The sequence below is a fragment of the Acinonyx jubatus genome, chromosome B3 (assembly GCF_027475565.1).
Source record: "Acinonyx jubatus isolate Ajub_Pintada_27869175 chromosome B3, VMU_Ajub_asm_v1.0, whole genome shotgun sequence".
NCBI classification, from domain to species: Eukaryota; Metazoa; Chordata; class Mammalia; order Carnivora; family Felidae; genus Acinonyx; species Acinonyx jubatus.
Genome location: NC_069386.1, coordinates 55399233 through 55424599, shown reverse-complemented (window position 1 = coordinate 55424599; position 25367 = coordinate 55399233). Strand labels below are relative to the sequence as shown.

General features: G+C 40.1%; 1 protein-coding gene across 1 annotated transcript in view; it reads left to right on the top strand.

The window, feature by feature from the left end:
• SEMA6D (semaphorin 6D) overlaps window positions 1–25367 on the top strand; it is a 556581-nt gene that overhangs the window by 153364 nt on the left and 377850 nt on the right. The gene's annotated exons all lie outside the window — the stretch shown is intronic.

Below are 25367 nucleotides of genomic sequence, written 5' to 3'. Positions count from 1 at the left end.
GGAAGGAAGGTTACAAATTAAGACACTTCCAGTTGGGAGCCAGGTGTAGCCGTGTTGAGCAAGACGGCACACACACGTCATGTTGACCTGAGGGTCACTCAGCTACACTTGTTCTGAGACAAAAATTTCTTCAGAAGTTCTGGCAGGATAGGTGTGGAAGTATTTTCATACCTTTTCAGCTGCAGATCAAAATCAGTAGTGACGAATTCTGTGGGCAGCAGGAGTCCAGCTGTATTGTATTATCATGGCTTAAAATGACCATGCTCTACACAACGGTTTGTCTCATAATCAGTCACTCGAAAGATGCGAGAGACCAAAGAAGAAAAGGTCTAGAGGGGATTTTTAGTTCAAATAAGCTAGCTCCAGGGTTCTGCTCGGGGTCAACATGCAAGATGCTGGGGAAGGAGCAGCATAATTACCGTTATTTATAGGCCTGCACTGCAAATGTGGAATTTTATACAGTAGCTGTAATTTGTTTTCTATGGATCCAACATAGAATGTTTTCCAGCCCCCCTGAAATGTGTGATTTAACACTGAGTAGAGCAGCGGGCCATCTCTCCACTCCAGGGCCTTCCTCCATTGCCCCTCTTCCAGTGCCTTCCCTCCTTGAGCCTCCCACCTACTTCCTGTCCCTCTCCATCCCTCACTACCCTCCCTCCTCTTGTTCCTGGGCCCGGGATACAAATGAGTTCGGCCATCTTAGAACTGTCTTGCTGTGGTCTGTATGCTTTGGGCTGCATCTCAATAGGATCCGGGCACATCTGGCTGCACAGTAGGAGTGCCACACTCCAAAGTGCAAAAATAAAACCACAAAAGATCAAAAGAAAAGCATCGTAGGCAAGAAATTACCCTTATCTTTATCTCCACAGAATCCATCAAGTACAAGCATTTGAGAGATGGCAAGCGGTAAGATAACAAAAGGGAACCCGGGAGGAAATTAAAAGCAGCCTCCAATCATTAGCCCTTCAGCTGGCCTGGTTAGGGCCTAAAAGGCTCTGAGAGGGTATCCCACAGACAGAACCTTCATTAGGAATGGATTGGAGCAAAATAGACAGCCTGCTGATCCTCAGACCTTAAGTTGACAGCCTGGCTAAGCAAAGTTAAAACAGGAAGGCCAATTTTATTTATACATTGCACAGTGTTTCAATTGTTTTCTCCCTTGTTTAGCATATGCACTCTTGCCTCTTCTTGGGGTTTGATGTTTTGCTTGGTGAAGTGTGGATAATCTTCATCTCCTTATACCTACAACTGTGCCCAGGGACCCTTGCAGGTGGACAACCCCGCTGAGGCCCAAAGAACTCCATCATAACCATATAACAGCTGTGAATATCTCTTCCTCTTGTAGCAATTTGTTTCTAACATCCTCATCTAATCTCTTAAGTGGACCAAGTTTCTATATATTTATGATGAAGCCACACTGCCCATGCTTGAGCAAATTTAGGTGTAGTATCAGAAACAGAATCCATCAATTTTTTTCCAGAGCATGTTTTGTTTAGATGTTTAGACAATGTCTGGGTCAGTTATGAGTTGACTACACTCTTCAGAGTATCAATGTTTTATTCAAACTAGGATATAACTGATCAAAAATGACAAAGAAGGTTTGGACTGAAGTTCAATATTCTGTCATTCTGATTTTAGTTATTTATACACATGCCATGTGCTACAGCTCTTAGTCCATTTGTGCCATGTGCACTCACAAATTTTAATATCTTATTGTTAATACCAGGCTGTTGTGTTCAGCTGTGCAGGGAATGTCCTGTGTGACTTCAGAGGAGCCATTCACACTTGTAACTTTTGCAGATGGTGCCCTCTGGAGTTGTGCAGTTTAAAATCTGCATGGTCATATATGGTTGCTGTGATGATATCTGTTCCTCTATAGGGATGAAGCAGTAATCTAGTAACAGAGTAAGAATATAGAGACGATGGTGAAGTTCCTGCCCATCAAAAGAACTATAACAAAGGCAAATATGTAAAGACAGAAAAACTGTACCAAATGCCCTAAGATTATATTTGTGGTAGGGACAGAGTGCTGTTGGGAAATAGTGAAGAGAGTTATTAACTCTGCTTGAGGGAATCAGAGAAACTTCACAGAGGAGATGACATTAGACCCTGGTCTTGAGGGATGAGTAGATATTACATAGAGTGAATAAAGAATTTCAGGCAGAGAAATCCTTGTATAAAAGACTTAAGATAACAAAGAGCACAGCTTGTAGAGGCAAGAAATTCCTTCGTGCTGGAAAACAATGGAGACAGTGAGTACAGGCAAGAAGGGGTATAATGAAAGAGTTAGAATGGTGGAGTAGAGCCAGATCACAAAGGACCATTGTTCAGCTGTTTGGACATCTAAGATAACATTTTATCAAGAAATAGATGCAGTACTAACTGCTTGGCCAGTTAAGCTCCAGTGAGAAAAAATGACAGCCAGGAAGACTCTGTCTTGCCTGTAGAGGTAGCAAAGTAGTAAGAGCACATGCTCTGGAATGGGAATGCATGGGTCATCCCTTATGGTTACTTAACCTCTCTCTATATTTTGGATTCATCAGCCAAAAGGGATTTCAAATAGTACCTGCTGCACAGAGTTGAGCCAATCCACGATACAATTCATTTGCCAGGGTGTCTGGTATTTAATAATTGTGCAGCAACTATTGGTGGATCTTCATACACTGATGCTGTTGTTGGTGATGTCCTGCCCTTGCCCTCCCCATCCTCTTCTTCTAATTTTTACTGTTTTTATTGAAAACTTGACAGAGCTCACGGAACAGATTTTCTTCCTGATCCTGCTCTGATTAGATTATAAATAACGAGTCTAGTTTGAGTGGATGGCAAACCAGAGGTCATCTGCATATCTACTTGGTAAATGGAAGAAAATCAGATGTATCCAACTTTTTTGCCTTCTTATATCAAATAACTGTTTTTAAAAACCCAGTTTTTTAAGCTCTACTGCCTTCTGGCATACTCAGCTATGGGGTATCTAAACTATTTATCATCCAGTGCTTTACCAGACTTATCTTTTATTCCTAAACTATTATAAAAGTCGGTTCAAGCTATTTTATTTTTTTAAATGTTTATTTTTGACAGAGAGACTGTGCAGGAGGGGCAGAGAGAGAGAGAGAGAGAGAATCTTGTGCGGGCTTTGCACTACCAGCTCAGAGCCTGACGTGGGGCTCGATTTCACGAACTGTGAGATCCTGACCTGAGCTGAAACCAAGAGTCAGACTGACTGAGCTACCCAGGCACCACATCAATAGTTCAAGCTATTTGAAAAGGAATTGCTGGGAGGAGAACTGTTAATCTGGGATTTTGCAGTGGTGACTACTCTCCCCTTATACACACACACACACACACACACACACACACACACACACACGGAAAGAGAAATGGAGAGAGAAAGAGAGAGACAGAGAGGGAGGGAGGGAGGGAGATTGATATAATTGACTTCTTCCTTAGGAAATACTACAATCCATGCATTTAAGCTGACAACACAGGCATCTCTTTAACATTTTAATTAAACATTTCTGCTTTTCTGATGACAAGCCTTGGGTCACACTCAAAAACTCCCAAGTTTAGCTTTGACAAGATGAGGACACTTCTGAGAGACCAATGGCCCCCTGAAGCTTAATGCTCCCTTTTTCTTTTCATAAGAACATTTGGTGTGTGACTAGAACATAATGTTTAGGCCCAACATAAAATAGTAAGAGGACAAGCTTTTCAGAGGCTTTCAGATCTCTTTCCAATGGTACGCACAGAATTTCATCTTCCTATTTAGATACCAGTGTCCATAACCCTAACACCATTGCAGGAGTTACCTCTAAGATATGACAAACCAACAACATTGTGCCATGCTCCCCAGCTTTGGTGGGCCCAGCCATGCAAATGATTCAGGGAGGCAGCCAGTGGAGGAGAGGAGGCAGGTCCATCAGCTGGTGACTGAAAGCCTTGAGTCTCAAAACCGTGAAGTCATTCCAGAATTCTTATTCCCCAACACCTTCATTAGGGCAAAAAAATGGGTTTGCCTGACTTCTTCTCTACTTTCCTCACATACTTCACATATCTGGACTACCCTTCTACATATCTTTTCCTCTGGAACAAAGGAAAGGGAAACCAGCCTTTACTGAACCATATGAAGGGTCCCTAGTATGAATTCCATAAAAGCTGCCCTGATCCTTGCATTAATTGCCAGATCTTTCCATTTCCATTTTTCCATTCTTGTGTATATGTGTGTGTGTGTGTGTGTGTGTGTGTGTGTGTGTGTGTGTGTGTGTGTATGAAGCTTGAAGTTCATACCAGAATAACAGAGCAAGAATTGGAGCCCAGATTTATCTGATCAAAAGTCTTTTACTTTTTGCTATCTTTCAGCACTTAACATTTCTTAATATTGCCCCTGGAGAGAGATGCAGTCTCCCTTAGAGATATTTCTTGGTCACTTAAGACTCTCAGAGATCACAATGAACATTCTAAACGGTCTGTGGGTTCTTGGCAGGAAAGCTACATCATTGCTTTATAAGTAACTTGGGGGCTATGCAATATGGGTTAATGTCATAAACCATGTAAAACAAAAGAAGCCAGATAACTACTCTGTGGTTCCATTTATAAAAGTCCAAAAGGAGGTGAAACTAATTGATAGTATCATAAATAAAGGTGGTAGTTATTTTCAGATGGTATGAGATGAAAGGGGCCCACGGGCTTCTGGGTTCTGGTCATGTTCTGTTTCATGATCTAGAACTGGTGACATGGGAGTATTTAGTTTGTAAAAATTAATCAAATTATACATCTATAATTCATGCACTTTTCTATATGTATGTTCTAATTCAGTAAAAACATTTTTAAAAGTTGCATCAGGCTTAGAGCTCAGAGGGTTTTGAAGCAACTTCTTTCAATTATCTGACACCTTTACAATGTATTGAAGTTTTCAGAGAAAAAAAAGACAATAATAGTTTATAAAAGAAAAAAACATCTTAGAAAATTGCCCTCCATATCTTTCCATTATTGCTGATGTTTCATCTACTATGTTGGGCTTAGTGTGAAAATTTGAATCCCAGTCTGTTATCATGGTTTTAAATCCTCCCATTGAAATTCAAAAGTAACAATTCTCCTTTTTCCTTCTACTATGAGACACCGATTATGATGAAATGTGGTTCATTTTTGAAACTTACTGATCATTATAGTAATCACTGATGTATTTTACCATATACATAAAAGGTGAGTACATTAGAATTGTGTTGGATTACCAGCCCCTGCTAAAGTATATGTTATTGCCACAAGAATAAAGGAAGTTCCTACCCAAAAAGGAAAATTTTCCAATAGTGAGACACTATAATTCTGACTAGAAGATCTGTGTACAATACAGTTAAGCATTCATATCCTTTCTGGAGGCACATGCTACAAAGTAAGTATGAACATAGCCTGCATTAACTGAATGCTTATTACGTACCAGACACTGTTTTAAGCATATTGCATTGGGTTACCTTATTCGTATGCCTTATGAGAGAGGTCTCTTGTTATTTCAGTTTTATGGATCAGGAAACTAAGGCACACTTATGTTATGTAACTTACCTGAGGTTATATAGCCAGAAGGAGATAGAGCTGAGTTATAAACCTATTCACCTTGACTTCTGTCTTCTGGTAAAGGGAAAGTGGGTCATTCTCAAGGTGTCACTCCCTTACTCTCCAATACTTAGTAAACATCTGTTGATATTTCAGAAATATTTTAAATGAGAAAATTGTGAGGGCTTGGCAGCCTTGAGGTAGGAAAAATGGGGGGACAATCTCATAAATTAAAGGGTAGTGATGACTACTTGAAGAGAAGACTGAGTTCATTTGATGGAGAGGGAAGAATGGGGGAGAATGCAGGAGGAAGCAAAGGGAATGATGTAACCTATGGTAACTTGGTACAGGGCTCTGATGCAGATGGTGAGCTTTTGGATGCAACTTGCTGCCTAGTTAGTGCTCAGCTACTCGGCAGAATCTGTTCACCTGGTCCAGTGCCAAATAAAACAATGGATGGCCAAATATTACAGTTGGCCCAAATATCACAGTCCCTAATCAATGGACTCTTGGTTACTTTTCCTTCAGGGCCATTGTTTATGAAAAGCCAGCGTCCATGTGTTTTGGTAAACCAAGTTCTTAGCCTAGGATGACAATATGGACGACCTTTTTCTCTCCACCATAATGTTCATTCATTGTAAAAGTGCCCTCAAAATCCAGCTTCCTGCCAGGTGATGATGGTAGATACTTAACTCCCATCTCCATGGTTTCTACAGGAGCAGAAAGGTCTGTTAAGAAAATAAATGAACTATTATGTGATAGATTAATCAACCAAATGCATTAAGCCAATCAAACAAATGAATCAAGCCAGTGCTTGAGAAACCTTACACGTGCTTGCTACTCAGTTCCCTCAGTTAGGATCCCCGCCCGAATCAAGGAAATCATATACCTTCTTAAGAAAACCCTTCTGAAAGTGGTGTGAATGCCAGAAACTTCAGAAAGAGTAGAAGAAAGACACCCTTCATGTACAGGATCCTTAGGTACCCCTCGGTATTACTGTGGAGGCACTGTTCTCCTCCCTGGACTTGTGGTGCGGAGCAACCTGTTGACTTTTGTGTGCCATTACTTTCAGGGCGAACTCCTCACCGTGTAACTGGTGAGTCATTAAAAAACATATTCAGACATCCTAAGCATTTGGACGATAATGCTCGAGGCCCTCCTGTTTCAAGCTTAACTTTGCTGCTTATTGCTCTAGTTTGTGTTTGATGGTGATCATCGTATATAATATTTATTGAATACTTAATTGATTGTCAGGCATTGTGTGGAGTGCTTTGCAAACGTTTTCTCAAAAAGGAGAACGGTCCTACAAGGTAGGCAGTAATACTTACCCCCATTTATAGATGAGGAAATGGAAGCTTAATGAGATCCAGTACTGTGCCCAGGGCCACACAAGTGTTAAGTGTTAGAGTCAGTATTTAAGGCCAAATGGTCCCAATCCCTAATTTGGCACCCACTGTGATATACTCTAACTGCCCTTAGCAACCCCACATCTTTTGGTTTCATCTCAGTTCTTCACACATTGATTAGACTTGATTAAAGCTTTGTATTCGGTGATTTTGACTTCAGAATTCTTTTTTTGTTGGCACCCAGTCTCTGGCTTTGTGGCTGTACTATCTGATCAAATTCAGGTGCTAACCAGGCTTTTCCTGATCTTCAGGGAAGTTTTGACATGCCTGGATCTTCAAGGAGGAGATCAGACATACCTGGTCTGGGATATAACGTTTAATAGGAAATTCTAAAATTTCTTATGCTTGAACTGTTGGATGGAATAACATGGAAATTGCGTCTTTCTTTTTTTATTTGCAAAGATGAAGCTGGACTTGAAGAGATAGATGCAAAGCAAAAACAAACTCCATATTTAGTTAGCCTCAAAATACACATGACCTGAGAGCTCCCTATTTAGCTCACCTCCCTGCTTCTGCTGCAAATGTTTGCTGATGCTACAGCTTACAAAGCACAAATCTGCAGGGGTGTCTGAGCCCCTTTGGTACACTCTTTGCCATGATTAGGTAAATGTCAGTGGAAAATCACCATGTATTTAGTGTTTTAATAAAACCACAATATTGTTTATTTTGTGGCCTCAGGTTTCAAAAGGGAAAGAAACAGCTACATTAAACTTTGCCCCTAAAACTCCAGCAACTCCCTCCAGGATACTTATAAATGTTATCCTCCTGCCACTGAGCTATGGTTTCACTAGAAATCCTCCACTGCTAATTCTAGTCGATAATCATAGGACTGGCCAGGGTCATTTTCAGGCTTGAGGAAAGAAATAGAATCCAGATTGTGTGTCACCAGAAACATAACTTTAATTCCTAAGTTCCACCTCCTTGATGACAAGGTCACCAAATGCCAAACTTAGATCATGGAACAGTAATTCTACCAAGAACACACAGGCAGGAAACCTATCTCAGCTTCTATTTGCCTGTGTAGCACTCAAAGGGCTTCATCATCACCTCCAACCCCACTGTTAAGCGTTGGTTTTGTGCATCACACTGTCAGGGACACTGACAAGAATCAAGGGGTGAATAAGCCAGCTATACATGACTTCACAGGGCCCACTAGATCCAGGTAGCGCTGAGATGTCATCTCAGGTGCTACTGATGCCATTATCCACTTGTGTTTGAGCAAATTGTCACATGGACAGTGGGATTTCCATGAGCCGGGAAGGCTTCTCTCCCACTCCTCCTCCGTCTGTTTTTCAATGCTTCTATATTTTTAAAAGAAACATGGACATAAATTACAGGTATTTTAAAATGTAAATATACCCTATATTTGAAACAACACCATGATATACATTAACTTTCCTACAGGACCATGATCGGCATCTTTTCAGAAAATTCATTTTTTTAAGGGGGAAAAGAGAACCCAATGGCTTTGGATACTGGAGTCCTGGTGTGGGAAGAAAGAAAGGTCTCTCACAGAGGATGAGAAAGGGATAAGATAGTGTCATTCTATCTCACTCCTCTGACAAACCTGTCCACATACAAACTGAATTGTATTTGGTACAGGTGTTAGAACTTTACAAGGTTTCTGTGTATATGATATATAAATTGGATATTTCCCAACCTTGTGACTAAATATTACTATTTATCACTTAGTTACTGAACTGTTATTATTCATGATGCTTCCTGTTAAGTTCCAGGCTCCATTTCATACAGTTGTGTTTTTTTTCAATTTTTATAAAAATCTGTGTTTTATTTACTGTAAAACTTGCCCTGGCTTTTGAACAAAAGGGCTAAATGGAAGGGCTAACCTTTTCATTGGATAAATGTAAATAATTGGTTTCTCTCATTTCATTGGGGTTCTTAGGCAAGGCCATGAGCGGGGGTCATGGCACAAACCCACGCAGTGGTAAATAACTCATCCATGGATGGCTAAGGACTGGACCACGACAGATGTGAAGATTAGCTGGCAGAAATCAACCTTATTTTGGACACGTGCTAGGACAGAGAATAGTGAAAACTAGCAAATAAACAGGAAAACATTTATTTTAGTTCTAAACATTCACTGTCTTCTAGAGTTAAGAACATATAACCGCTTCTCTGCATTATCCAGAATAAATGAGAAGGACATTAATGTAAGCAACTGGAACATTAATTTGGAAGGAGAGAAATGGGATCAGAATTAGGAAATTGGCTCTTGGAAGAAATCCCATAGAAGGAGTGAGGGTGTAAAAAGGAGATGGTAAAAAGAAGTCCTTTAACCTCTGTTTACCCTTTCATATAGCTGTGAGAGAAGAGAGAACCATGCATAAAATGGTGGCAGAGCTCATTTTTGGGTGAAGGGTGAATCTTCTCCCTTCTTTTGAAGGGACCTCTCTTAGTCAGCAAGAATGGCAATGCACCTGTTTTCTGTGTTCAAGCCAAATCTAAACTGGTGGGATAAGTGCTTCCTTAACCCTATTGGACTCACACCCTCTCTTCTTCCCTCATTTGCTGTCCAAGGCAGAGCTCTCCTTTTCTTCTCTGTCTAGGAGGCCCCTACAAGGGCCAGTTGTCATGGATGTTAAAGCTTGATTTGGCTGCTTCTGCTGCATATGAGGCACACTTTATTCAATATAAGCATTTCCTATGTAATTGGTAAAACCTTTAAGCACCTGTCCTAGACCCAGGGTTGCTGAGGCAAAATGAGGGGGAGGGGCATCAAGGACAAATTACCAATGGCCCATCTTTGAGGCTGGATGCCCTACTGATCCTGCTATCCCAGGGCTCCAGGAGCCTAGGTGTGTGAACACTGAGCAGGTCTGGTGCATGAAGCTCTGTGGGAAGGGTAGGAAAATGACCACTGCTATATCTTTTCTCCTCCTGATCAGACTCCAACTCTGTCATGGACCTGTCACAGAGGCTCACGTGGGTGGTTAGCAGCAACTACTCCTGCTCCCTTTCCTGGTCCCCATAGAGGTACTTCATAACTTCTCACCTCTGAACTCATATATCCTTTGTAGTCTGTGCCATTCTACTTATTTCTTAGTTATCTTTTGTCTGTATTGCTCGAGAGATGTCTGAAAAAGCTGACTAACCATCCTAGGAGTCTAACGTTTGGGAGACTAGAAGTCTCCAGGTGGTATAGATGCTGTAAAAGCAGAAACTACCTGGCCCCATAAAAATGGGTCAGGAGGAGGCTAGGAGCAGCATGAGTATAAATCAGACTCTAGAAACCACACGAGTGGTGTCGGTGTAGAAGAAGTCTAAAATCTTGAGTGGTACATTTTCCAGCTGCCCATTTGTCAACCACGGAGCCTAATGCTGACTTTTCCCTTTCCCTCTTTCTGCTTCTCTTCTTTCCCTTCTTTCCTCCTCCACCCTCTTCTTTCTATTTTCTCAAAGTCTCCATCTCCCTGTCTCAAATATACCTCCTCTATTCTTTCTTTCTTTCTAAAATTTTCTTAGTGTTTATTTATTTTTGAGAGAGAGAGAGAGAGAGAGTGAGGGAGGGAGAGAGAAAGAGAGGGAGCACAGGGGAGGGGCAGAGAGAGAGGCTCCAGGTTCGGAGCTGTCAGCACAGAGCCCAATGTGGGGCTCGAACTCACAAGCTGTGAGGTCATGACCTGAGCTGAGGTCGGCCGCTTAACCAACTGAGCCACCCAGGCGCCCCTCTTATTTTTTCAAAAGAAATTATTTTAAATGATCTTAATTATCTTAATATTTTGTCCACATGCCTGCTGAATTCTAATATCGGTGCATATCCTAGTTACTGTGACCTGCTGGTGAGCAGAGAGCATGACTTCTCACCAGGCCAGAGAAGATAAAAAGTCAAATTCAGTTTCCCAGCATTTCAGCAGAATTGGTCTATTGACCCTGTTACAATTCTAATTCTTTTAAGACAAAGAGACAGATGTGGATTTACTTACAGAAGTCTGTTAAAAATTAAATGGCCAGGGGTGCATAGCAAATAGAATTTTATTTCACTGATAAACTGTGTGGATTAGGACTTATAATGTACTGAAAATAATGTGGACAAGACATTACGTATACATTTATACTCCATTGTCTTAATTGGACAAAAAATTAAAAAGAGTCAAATGCTGGATTTTTATATATAGAAAAAAGAAAAACTTTGTGCCTTTCTAGGCTGAGTTTAGATCCACTCATCTTACCTGTTCCCAGCCTGCAACTGTGTGTTGCTTATATTAATAACTGCAGGACGTAACCCATGTAAAGAAGAATGGCTTAAAATGGAGCTGTACTGTGTCTTTGAACAGTGCACACTATTAAAATGGACTTAAAAGTTTTATAAATGCCTTTTAAGAGCAAACATTCCTCGAGCACCTGATCAGCTATTTTCAGGGACAAGAATTTGCAGGAGACAGTGGAAGGGAAGAGTGTTGCTGCCCTGGCTGGTTCGCACCTTCTTTGCTACAGTTCTCTTATTTGGATCGCCATCTGTCCTTCCTTTGACAAAGCTGTCTTTTGGGGGTGCTCCTTTTAATTTCTTTGCTTTATCACAACCTGCATTTGAATATAACTAATGCAGCCTGCTGCTTGATGCTGAGCACAGCAAGAAATCCACATCAGCACCCCCTGCACAGACCGCCTTCTACTTTTACAAAACCAAATGCCAAACTGGTTTCACAATGGAGATGTTGAACATAAAAGTTGGCTCCATCCTAATGTCCACCCGGTGGTTATGTGAATGGTTGTTTATAACTTGTGTTCAGCTTCCTAGCCAAGCACTAGTGTCGCCTAAAATTGCTACTGTGAGAAAACCAAAATGCTATTTTGTAAGCCCAGACTGTTCATCTAAGTTTTGGAAAACTGCTCTTCTTTCTGTAGAGCTTGCTAAAGAAAGATAAACAACTCTACCCAGACAATGGGTAGCTAGGGAGCAGTGGTTCTTTATTAGGTTACATATTACTGTGGAATGGGCAGATATATGTGCTTTAAAGGCGGTTGCCTTCTTGTGGGGTAAAATATGTTAAATATCAGCAGTCTCCACAGATCCCTGAGTTGACCTTTTGTGGATTTGTTGCTGAGAAATTGATCAGCCCCTTTATTTTTCCCACGATCACATCAGAAGCATAATTTGGATATTTTCTTTTATTGTTCCTAGATTGTAATGATAATTTAAACAACTAATTTGGCTTAAAATAATCAATAATTGGTGCCTAACAGATGATCAGTGACCCTATTTTCCCCCATAATTATTTGCCAGACATCATCTTGACTTCTGAAGAAGCTGAATATGATGAGTAATTGAATGCCTGGAGATACGTCGGTTTTGTGTCTGAGGGCAGAATACAATTTTAAATAATTTATTTGACCTCCCTAGAATTATTAAATTCCAAATGAACAAATTAATAATAAAATCTGTGCAGGATGATAGTAATAATCTAATTTTTTTCAGTTAGCCTGAATTTTGAATCAAATATATAATTTATTCAGTAATAATTAATTTGTGTCTTAATAGCATGAAATGGTTTCAGGGATTGACTGTCATCTTTGGAACCATCAGGAAATAGGTACAAGTGGCCTCATGGGGAAATTCAGTAATTCCTAGCAATGCAATCAGATGGAAATAGTAACTTACGTCCATCACTGTTGCTGAGTGCCTCCTGGGTGACAGAGATGAGAAACAGAATTATTTTTTTTAAGGGAAAAAATAAAAGTTGTTTCATGGAGACCTAAGGATCAGAGCCTATGAGTCCTTGAAGGGAAATAGCAGTGGGTATGTGGAAAATAAGGTCTCATAAAGTGAAAAGGCACTCCTGTCAATAAGTGAGAGGATCAGAAGTTGTCAGAAGGTGTCCTACCATCCTGCCTCATATGAAGTCAATCCCAAAGTAAAGCAGGGGGAGGGAGTGGCTGCGTGTAAAGTGGGATGGTGCCTGGAATAGAATTAGCAACGTTACCTGAAGTCTAGAAGTAAGTGCAAACTTAAAGGTGACCTCTAATTTGTTCCCTAAGAGTCTGAGGAGAATATTAAGGTGTTTATGCCTGGTGAGAGGAGTGGAGGCAAGTCACAAGGTTCATGGTTCTTAATTTCCTTTTGGCAAGATGGTGTTGTCCTTCCAGACTGATATTTGGGAAAGCTACCTGTTTTCTGAAGCTTCCACATGTTTATATTAAAGTGTTTAAAGGAAGCTTTATATCGCCTGGCCACTTTCAATTGAATATATTAACTGGAAATGTCCTTAATGGGAGAAATGCTTAAAAACATAAACTTGAGCCTTGAAAATCATTTTAAAGCAGTAGACTAGGGTAATAATAAAAGCACAATTCTCTCCTTTCTAGAAGCGGAATATCCCCAGCAAGGATGACTAACAAAAGAAATTTGTTTAAAATAAATGCTGTTTTTCCTCTGTCTCCCTTTTTAAAATCAGACCAATGTCTGAATGTTAAAGATTGAAGGATCTTCCTGAGCACATGTTTGGCCAATTGTTTGGCGTATTATCATTAGGAAGTGTGCTTTGCACAACTTCTAAAACAGGTGAGTCTCGTCTCTCCTCCCAATGTAACGAATTTTCATGATAATTTAAAAATTCTCTGAATAGTTTTTTTGTTGGTTTGCGTGTGTGTGTGTGTGCCTCACACTTGGTACCCACTTCTAAGATTTCTTACTACCTTGCTTACTTCAGCCAGGATAATGTAATGCATAAAACTGGCCTAAATACATTATTTTCCACCAGATGCTGCCATTCACTCTGTAATGTATTATGACCTGGAAAGATAAGATTCTACTAAATGAATCTACTAACTTAATCAATTCTGTGATCTGTAAAATGGGATTACAGAAATGGCAGAGAACTCTATTCGCATGATACTCGGTTCTGACATCACAAAATTTAATGAGCTCCTTACTGGGCCTTACTTCCAGACATAAACTGGACCTTGTGGAAGCCACATGGCTTTGAGGTAAGCAATTTGTAGTCATTTAGCAAGGGGTCTATCAGAACACATACAAAGCATAGTCTCATGTAATTCCCTCTTTCTCAAACCAGAGACTTTGTTTAAAACAGAGACAGAAAGGGTGGAATTATGTTGGAAAATTTTTTCTGGCTCTACAACTGCTGTAGCCAGGATATAATTTGCAACCTGGCTACAAACCTTTGAACTCTAAAGCCTTTGTTGACACCATTAACTGTGATTAAGACCTTTCCTATTATCTGACTACTAAATGAATTCAAATCTTTTACATTCCCCTGCCTAAATTTCCAAAGCTTCCAGGGTAGAAATAATGTGCTTCGGGGAACTGCTTATGTCTTTCTTAAAACTGGCATTTTCGGGGCCCCTGGATGGCTCAGTCAGTTAAGTGTCCAGGTTCAGTTCCTTGGACATGAGATCAGGATTCTGAGACATTTGCTAATCAGTATGTATCTAGTCTCTGTGGCTCTCAGGTTTCCCCCAAAACTGTTTACAATTATCCCATCTATACATACCTTAAGAAAAATCTTCCCCCAACCTCAATGCAGTTTCCCTTTTGACAATTCTCTTTATTTTCATATTCATATTTAATTAGTTGATTTAATTATAATCCAATTATATAAATGCCATAATAAGAACAACCATATTACTGGGTTTAGGAACATATATAAGTGACCACTGGAAAGCAGCCACATCATTTTATGGGAGTAAAAGTGTATGGGTTTACTAATGAGACCCTGCTGAATGAGAGAGTTCAGTGTGGAGAGGGTCTGGTCTCACTTCATATATTTTGGAGATGAATGATATAAGTCAGTTAAGTAAAGATCAGTCAGTAGAGAGATACTCTACTGCAATAGCTATGGTAACAAAATTATGAAGGCAAACTCAAAGATGAGCCTAGATTTAGAAGTCAATTAAAAGGGACTCTAGAACTGGCAGTCAAAATAGCTGGAGGTCATCATACATCACCCACCACTCTCCTCCCTAGTGATGATAAATAAAATGCTAAAAAGAGAAAGTTAAAACAGCTGCAGCCGGAAAAACAAGTTAAACATCTTTGTGGCCCAGAAACATAATAGAAATGCAAAACTGTGAATTAAGCCAGGCTGAAGCTACCAGTCTGCTGGGCTCAGGGCCAAACATTCTTTTAGTGGATTTTATACTTTGAACATCTGGTTCAACATTACTAGAGCTGAGGACTTAGACTCTGTCTATATGGTGAAAATTACAATGGCTTATGGTAGATTTATAATCTCAAAAACATACCACTTCCGAACAAATCTACAGGTTGCACCAAAAACTTCACTACTAAAATTAGTGGCAGCATATTTGTGGCTTTTGCTCATTGTTGGACAGAGCCAATAGGTGTAATTTCTATTTTTGAGCAAAGCCCATCCACAGATAGCCCTTGCACACTGACCAAAAAGCCTAATTCTGTGGGGTCTTGCTTACTCAAATTAGTCTCTGGAGTGACAACGGCAGGATAATTTCCTGAGATCAGTCTAATCTGTGCCCCAAACCCAGGGGCACACTAGCACACCTGTGGCCTTGAGGAAGCTGCCGGAAGAGTCAGTGGGAAGGTGACCTTCTCTAATAGGAATGACTTGAGGGCTTTCTTGAAGATTTCAAAGTGTTGTATCAAGCGAGGTATCATGGGATGTTTAATAAATGGAAATTATTTTTAGCAGAGGAAAGATATGTAACAGTTGTGACCACACTTAAAAAGAAGAATCATAGAAGTGTATGCAGATGCCAAAAATGTGATATCAATACAAAATTGTGGGAAAAATGAGTTGTAAATCTCGACATTTTACAATGAACTTGTAGCCACTGTGAACAGATCTTCTGAGGAATGACTAATGAGGCAGTGGAAAACATATGGGCTAACTCTTCTGCATGATTATAAATGATCTTTGTCCTATTTGCCCCTCTCTGTTCATTCATTCAGTGAAGATGGGTTGAATGTTTACCCTGAGTCAGAGACGGTATTTGGGTTTAGAGGAGACAAAGGTGAATAAGACCTTGTAAATGCCCTGAGAATGTTTTGCATTGCTTTTCTCTTTGGTAAGGAAATATTTGAGCGAATAAGGAGAGGAGATGCCAAATCATTGCTGCTTGCTTTCAGTAGAACATTACTAGATTAACATCTCAAAAGAGACACAGGAATAGTATCATATAAATTTAAACAATTTTTACATGATAAATCAAGCTTCTTAAGAGGGGGTCACTGAGGCATTTTTATGCCAAAGGAGATTTATTTTATTTTTTTAATGTTTATTTATTTTTGAGAGAGAGAGAGAGCAGGAGCAGGGGAGGAGCAGAGAGAGAGGGAGACACAGAATCCAAAGCAGGCTCCGGGCTCTGTGCTGTCAGCACAGAGCCCGATGTAGGGTTCGAACCCACGAACCGTGAGATCATGACCTGAGACAAAGTCGGACACTTAACAGACTAAGCCACCCAGGTGCCCCAAGGAGATTTCTTTAAAAGTACAAACCAAGTCAACAAACACTTCTAAGAGCTGTTAGGAGACCATTCAAATACTGCTCAAGTGCCCAAGTAGAATAGACACATGGCTGAGACATGGTTTCGTGTTCACAGAGCCCATGGCTGCTAGGTGGGACAAGAGAAAAGCATGATTTCAGAAGAATGGCCCTCCGTACTTAACTCTTGCTTGTTAATCTTGTAGTACCATGTGGTGAAAACAGGTGACATTTACATGGTTCTGATTTTTCTCTCTCAAAATGATCCAGGGTGGCTTCCCTCTGTGCCTCCTGAGGAGGACAGAGAATTTTCTCTCGGCACCCTGGTATTCCACAACTTTGATGCAACTAAATGGACTTAGGCTGATCCCCTATTTCCAAGGATACGAGGATCATGGTTCCCTAGCATTTCAAAGAGAAAGGAAACTAGTCTCTTCACTTATGCTGCAGCTCATCTGGGAAGAGTTATGAGCAAAGGCTTCTAACAGAGTTTCTGATTCATCTTGATGATTCAGTAGCTCTGATGGACACATGCAAGGTATGGGAGGATGCCACATTATAGTTCCTCCCATGTAGTGGGGAATGGGCATCAGCACTGTAATTGGTCTTTAACTCGTATCTCCTGGCTACCTACTGGTTGATTTTTAAAGCTTCCAGCACAGATGTTTCTGAAGAGGGCATACTATTCTTCTTTGAGATTAGACTTCCATTATTTTCACATCTGGCACTGGTAGAGGCTTAGTACTCACAATACTATAATAATAATCTATTGAGTGCTTCCCTTGTCTCAGATAATGAAGTCAATGCTTTATTTGCCTTACGTCACAGGAACCCTTCAAGTTAAATATAATCACCTGCACCCTATAAGATCATGAAAATTCAAGCTCAGAGAGGTTAACTAAATGCCCAGGTTACAGATCCAGAGGTGAGACTGTATTCAAAGTTTGCCTTGTCTTATTCCATGACACAGAACTCTTAACCACCAGACTACACTGAAAGGTCTCCAGCATGCTAAGACATTTTAGCACACATTCGATTTCTCATAACCTTTTACCTTTGTTGTCAGAAGCATGTCTATGAGTCTCCTGGTCCAAGTTTAAGCTCCTGCCTCCACAAAGCACACAGGCATACATTCACACTTATACACCCTCATACACACAAATTCTGTTTTCACTGTCTCATTTACAATAGGTTCAGGTATGGCTTATATCCATCCCATTTGAGGCTGGGCCTTTAAATGCTTTTTAAATATTTAGAATTTCAGGGGCCTTCACAAAATGGCTTAAGACCAACATGGTAGGGTTTGTTTTCTTAAACATCAGAATAGGCAACTGCCAGCTTCCACATCCCATCTTCACCCCACCCACCCCCACCACTCAGTGACAGCAGTTGTATCAAAAGAACAGAAAAGCCAAAATATTAGATGCATGTAAAAGGTGTTTTAAAAAGACCTGGAAAAAAAGAGCAAATTCAAAATATTTGCTGCCTTTCTAGTGCCTATTCATTAAGTGTTCTCTTGTTCAGAGCTGGGAAGCTTCGTTTTTTTTCCCCCCACTTCACCTTTCCCTTTCCCCTGAAACATCTTTATCAGCTTCCCACTCTTCCATCTGTCGGAAGTTCCTATTTTCCTTTGAAATGATTTCTCAGCAAGCTGACCTCTGCAGATTCCGTCAGCCCCACTTGCTTGCACACGCTGTGACTCATTTTCACTAATTTGTGCAATGAGCAGCGAGCAGAGGCCAACAGAGACACTGCTGCCTGCAAAGGACTAATCACTACCAACTGTGGCATATGAGGGTGTCTGTGTGGGGAGCTCCTAATGCCTCTGTGCCTCCTGCCCAGAAGCTCCTCCCTCTGGATCTCTCACCCTTAGGTTTTGATTTTGAGTAAGTGGTGTGAAAGCAAACATCTCTAGCTCTGAGTCAGGCTTACAGTGCCAAAAACATAGAGTGTGTAGTTATTTTCCCATTTATCTATTTCAAAATTAACATTTGATCACTAAAGTTTTTTTTTTTTAAGTAAAGAAAAAGAAATATGTTTCCTCTAGTCCTGGCAGATCATTTGTTGTTTTTCTCACCCCTCCTGTTTCTCTCAAGTGTATTTGTGAAATGAACGAAGGCTGATTTCTAGCAGAGAATATTTCATGGCTTAGTTTCTCATCAAGATGATAAATCAGACTGGGTGCCTGAATAATTACATTCATGGAGCCGGACTGTAATTTTTTTTACCGTAGAATTCACCAGGCAGTGTTCCGACTCATTATATACAACAGTTTTCATAACTCATGCAAATACTGTATCCAACTTTTGGATAGATAGAGGTATATTTTTAGGAATTTTCATCAATACTTAATAATGCAATTTGCACTACAAACAGAACATTGCAATAAAGAATTCAAGAGTGAATAAGTGCCATTAAGTCAAGTAAGGGACTTCATAGACCTGGTTTCCACTTACAAAATACCTTGTCTCAAAACACATGACTATACATTTAAACATAGTCACCATAGACATTATGCTGTTCCTTTCTGCTATGAAGGCAACATGGTCTTTGCTCTGGGAACTGGGAGGACTGAGTTCCATTCTAAGTTCCAGAACCATATTGCTGTGTGAATTTGTAAATATTAATTTCTTTTTGTTTTAACAGAGAAAAGCACAACCTGGCTTCTACTTCCTCTAAGATCATTTTTATAGTTTGTTTTGGTTTTGTCAGAGAAATATATTTCCATGTTTCCATGCATCTGAACCCCAAAGTCCAGAAATTCTTGCTTGCTTTTTATACCTGCCCACACCCTCAAAAGAAAAGACTAATGTACATTAGAACTATAGCAATAAAGGGGACCCTGACTGGCCTAGTCAGTTCAGCATCTGACTCTTGATTTAGGCTCAGATCATCATCTCACGGCTTGTGAGATCAACGTCTGTAGCATAGGGCCTGCTTGGGATTACCCTTCTCCTTGAGTCTCTGCTCCCCCACCCCCACCTCAAAATAAATAAGTAAATTTTTTTTTCAAAAAGAACTATAGCAATAAAACAAAAAAAAATACATACCATTAAGATTAAGGCTACAGAACAAAAACTGAACCCCATTGTAAAGGACGTCTGCTCCAAGGGGGCATGAAATTTAGCCCTCTGCTTCCTAAGACTTAAGATAAGAAACAGGCTGAGCTATCTAGCACTTATTATATATCAGCAAAGCTTTTGATAGGGATTAAATTATAATTTGAGCACAGGATTTAGTCTAAAAGCCCACATTCAAAATCAGGTCTGCTCCTAACTGTGTAGTTTTGGGCAAGTCATTTCATTTCTCTGGGCTTCAATTTTCTTCTCTGTAAAACGGAATTGATAAGGTATACCTAGCAGAGTGTCGATGAGGATTAATTAGATATGGAACATATGTATAACTCATGCACAATGCCTAGCATGGAGTGCTACATGTATCAATAAGTTGTGATGCCATTACATTCAAGGGGCTCAACATCTGGTAGAGGAGATAAAATATCTACATAGACAACCATAATTTATGGTAAAATTGCTTAGGTATCCTGAAAGAAGTAAAGGTAAGAGGTAATAGGAGAAGCTTTCAGCTGGAGCTTGGGACTTGGGGGGATCAATTATTGCTCCATGGGAAAGGTCTGAAGGGTAAAATTAAGAGAAAGCTAAACAGCAGGAAACATTATAAAATGTGTTAGTCTTGAGCAGCGTTGGCCAATGTGGGATTAAATGTATGAGGATTTTATGAGAGGAAATGCCTGTGAATGACAATAAGGAGACAGAGGCAGAGTCTGGGTGAAATGCTGACCTTGACCCAAGACTGGCTCCAATGAAGGAGAAAGGGAGGGGGAAGATCCTAGCCTGGTGTGCATGCTCCCGAAAGCCATTGGGGAGACCTGCAGCCAAAGATGGCTGTTAGACAAGTTTGTCTCCCAGGCTTTGTCCTGTTTTAGGGTCCCTGCCTGCTCAGTCATTGACTGGCAATAGCCTATGGGAAGCATGGCCTCTGGGCAGGACTGGTGTCAGATTTTAGGGGACAGCCGTTGGGGGCCTTGGTTAGTTACATTCCCAGTAGTTGAGGGGGGGGTCTGTCCGACATGTTCTTATGGCTACCACATAAGTATTGTATGGAGGCTAGAAATTATGGGTTGTTTCATCGAGAATTAAACTATCCGGTAGGCTAGCTGGGCTTGGTTACAAAGGTAGGAACATTTATCTCTGTTCTTTGCTTACTTACAAATGCAGAAGGGATGAAAGAGTGGCGAATAAGGAAGCAGGGTCAACAGCACTGCCAGCACAGACATGGTCATTATGAGGGCATGTGCACTTTCAGACCCTGCTCTTTGGGTGGCTCCATTATGTTCCAGTAGTTTCTTTTTATCAAGCTAATTTAGAGAGCACCTTGGAGATGTGACTGTATCCCCAGGGGTAAGCAGTCTTCTAGGACACAAAAAATCCTTCATTAATAGCAACCCTGGGAAGTACTTTTACCCATCTAATTGTTAAATGTGGTCATCATGAGCACACTGTCTAGGAAATTTAAGGCAAGCCTTGTTTTTCCATTTTACTGATGAGAAGGTTGAGGTGCATTAAAGTTGTAATTTACCAAAGTCAGCCTTGTACTCTACTAGTGGAAAAAACAAAGCAAACATGAATTTGGAGGCATTTAGATTCAGTCCTAATTTTGACTTTGGATTGGTAACAAACCTTTTAAGTCCCAATATGTTCACATTTAAATATGAACTTGACATTGTTATAAGAATTAAATGAATAATGTTTCAAGTGCCTAATCTCACACCTACTGTGTGGGAAGGATTCAATAAATGCTCATTTCTTTCCTCTAATTGGTTGACAGATTGATTCAGGTAAATGTTACAGCAGGGCAGACAATGTTAAAAAGAAAAATCAGTAATAATTTTAAAGAAACTTGGGAGCTCATTGTCAGAATATATGTAAATATTGTGTAATTAATAACAAAGTTTGGACTGCTGAACAAACATCAGTTTAATTCCCAGGTCTGCTGTTTGGGAGCTTTGTGACTTTGGGCAAGTTTCTTAACCCCTTGAAACCTGTTTCCCCCTCTGTAACATGTATATGTGACAGAAAGGCTCTCATGGGAATGGTGTAAGGATTAAATAAGATAATTTGTTATAAAATGCTTAGTGACGACCTAAGTTCTGCTACTTAGAAGAGTAGTAAGCACTCAATAAATGTCGTCATCACCACCACCACCATCATCATCATCATCATTATTTAAGAATTTATGTTACAGGGTGCCTGGGTGAGCATCTGACTTTAGCTCAGGTCATGATCTCACAGTTTGTGGGTTTGAGCTCCACGTTGGGCTCAAACGTGGAGCATCTCCAGTCAGTTGAGCATCTGACTTTAGCTCAGGTCATGATCTCACAGTTTGTGGGTTTGAGCTCTCCACGTTGGGCTCTGTGCTGACAGTTCAGAGTCTGGAGACTGCTTCAGATTCTGTGTCTCCCTCTCTCTCTGTCGCTCCCCTGCTCACACTGTATCTCTCAAGAATAAATAAACATTAAAAACAAGAATTTATATTATTATTTTAAGGATTGTTATTATAATTCTTTTGTTGCAGTAGGACTTTCTTGGTTGGAAAAGGAGACTTTCAGTTACCATTTCTTGATCAAGTCTATCAAATATACCACTTAAAAAAAATTGGAAGTGCCAGAGAACATTGTTAAAAGGAAGAAAGCAAGCAAACAAATATATATCAATGAATTCCTACAGAATTCATAGACATGTTTTTATATTGATATTCTTTTTTTTTAAGACTTGCCTGAGTCTATGTATTTATTTATATCTCTCTTTGTTTCAGAAAGGATTTCAGGAAGCTTACAAGATATATAAAATCCACCACAGTGTAAATTAAAATTAGGAGTAAATGATGAAACAAGATAGGGTGGAGGCATAAGAGCAACCAGAAATGAGGATAAACATGTATACAGAGCGAGGTATGTGCCCAAGTGGGCTAGATACTTGGCTACAGATCTTCTAGGTAGAAACTAATCAGTTACAGTGTTTCTCCAATAAAAGTCTACTATTTGCTTAGGAAAAATAAATAATTGGTATAAAAGTCATCAGATAAAAATCTACCATTTCCTTAGAATAAGCACAAGGATTATTTGAAACAAAAGTGAGAAGCAATTTCTTTACAAGTGCAAATAAGTTACCTGTGGTGAACTAAGGGATGTTTTAGCATCATCCTTAGCACAGACATGGTGAATTCTACACAACTATTTCTTACCTTCTTAGAGACAAGTTATTTTTCATGTCAGTCTCAGATTTCTTAAAATAGGAATACTATTAGTATCTACTTCATAGAATTAGATCAGTTTATATATATAAATAAAGAGCCTAAAACAGTGTCTGGCACATATGGAACATTTTATAAAAGTTTGCTGTTGGTATTATTAGGAACCTCAAGGAAGCTGTGACATCTCACTAAAGCAAAATGTATTGTTCTTTGTGAATGTGCTTCTTCCACATTCTTCGCTTCCTACCTGTGGGAAGGAATGGACTCTCTGGAGGAAAAAAGAAAAGACATTACTGAAATGCATTGACCCAGTTATCCAATTTCTAGGAATCTAGGAATCTAGGGTGTAGATTTAAAACAGATGAAAATTAAATGTACTTAGAAGTTAAGTGTTGAGATTTTGATAAAAGAATAAAACAGGAAACAAAGGAATGTCCAACATAAAGTAATGGTTAAGTAATTTATGCTGTGCTGACTGTATAGCTGTTTAAATTATTATTGTGAGAAAAATAGCAAAGTGGAAAACTCAAAGCATTCTATTCTTTTAAAAATTTTTAACATTTATTGAGAGAGAGAGAGAGAGAGAGAGAGCACATGAGTGAGCGTGAACGCACAAGCCAGGGAGGGGCAGAGAGAGAAGCAGGCTCCAGGCTCTGAGCTGTCAGCACAAAGCAAGATGTGGGGCTCAAACTCACAGACTGTGAGATCATGACCTGGGCTGTAGTCGGACACTTAACCGACTGAGCCACCCAGGTGTCCCCAAAGGGTGGCTCAGTTTTCCAGGCTGGAAACCTGGGAGTCACTCTTTAGTTCTTCACTTTCCTTTCTCTCTGTATATAACTCATGAGCAAGTATTATTGTTCTGTCTCCAAGATTTATGTCAAATACCTTTCTTCCCTTTTGCTCCATTGCTACCATTCTCTCCAAATGGATTATTCCTACTGCCTCTTCCTTGCTGGCTTCTCACAGCAGAGTGAGCTTCAATAACCATAATGCATATCATCTCACTCCCTACTTAAAACTTGTCAACTATTTTCCCACAAGCTCTGTTAGATGATCCTTCTATGGTCCATCAGCTATTCCCATAATAATGCTGTATAATAAGCAACTCCAAAAGTTGGTGGCTTCACACAACAATTATTCAGTCTTACTCGAGCATCTTCAGATCAGCTGGAGGTTGGCTGATCTAGGAAGGACTCAGCTGGACTTGGCTCCAAGCTGCAGTTTGGACATGCTGCTCATGTCTCTCATCATCTTGTCACCAGTGGGCTACCCAGGGCGTGTTCTTTCCCCACAGTGACAGCAGTGCCATAGAGCGAGCCTAACTGTGCAAGCACATTTTAAACACATTCTTGTGTCATATTTGCCAATATCCCTTTTGATAAAGAAGTGACATGGCTGAGGCCAAAGTTTAAGGGTGAGCAAAGTTCACTCAGCCATTGGGAAGTCAAAGCAAGTTATATGGCCAAGTCCAACAACAGTGAAGTGGGCAAGTGTATTCATCCATGGAAGTGGGTAGAAGGGAGGAAGTGAATATTTGCTTAAGAGTAATCTACCACATACACCTTCCTGACTTCACCTCAATTATTCACCTTGAATTAGCCTCATTGTTGTTTCTCCCCCCAGTTCTTCACACAGGACAAATTCTTTCCTGCCTTGGGAAATATTTGAAAATATAATTCCCCCAAGATCCAAGGCTCCATAAGGTTCTTTCTGATTTTAGCTTAAATGTAAATTCCTCAGAGAAGTCTTTCCTAGAGACATTAGTAGGAGGTAGCCTCCTGTGATTCTCTCGGTAGCCTTCTTCCTTCATAGCATTTATATTAGTTTATTATCATTGTTTTCTCTTTACCAGTTTGGAGATCTGTCTTCCCTACTGGACTGATATTTTTCCCCCTCCATTCTGTATTGTCTGAAATGTTAGCTTCCCTTTGTAATTAATAATCAAGAGGTGGGGGTGGGGATGTGAATCAGAAGCAGAGTCTGAGGCGTTGCAACAGTGCATGTGTGGCTTAAATTCTGTGGTAGCACAATTCCTATTCTCTTCATGCTCAAGAAGACCCATGGCTCTGCTTTGAGCTTTCCTTCCTGAATTTGTCACTTGTTTCCTCAGTGTACCACAGTCTGACAAGTTAACCCAATTTTCCCTGCTTTCTCTTTTGAAAGTGTTTCCTCTTAGGTTCTGAGATATTCCAAGTCCTCTACTGGACAGCAGCTCCTGTTTCTCCTTGTAAAAGCTTACCCTATTGAAGCCATCAGTAACTGCACTCAACCAACTGGTTGAGTGCTCTCTGAACTGCTGTCCGGGCACATGCACACTGGATACTGTCAGAGCCATGATTGCAGCCAGGCCTCTTGTCTACCACTACAGAACTCTTTCTTATACTAGAAAACATTCTAATGCCAAATTAAGTAGCCTAAAATTTATATCAGAGGCTTCACTCAGCTCTAAATGAGTACTGACAGTCAATGAATCTTGCAGCCTTCTTGCTGAACATTATGTGATTATTGTAAGGATCAATCCATCCGACAATGGCTCCTATTACTAGTTAAAAGACAATGTCAAGCGTACTAGGGAGAGGTGACTCTGCATAACTGGAGTGCTTTGGTTTCCAGTTGGCTGGAAATTAATACTGAATTGTATATAAACTCACACTGACTGGAATGACCTATCAATGCTAAATTGAACTGCACATTTCACAAAGAGGCC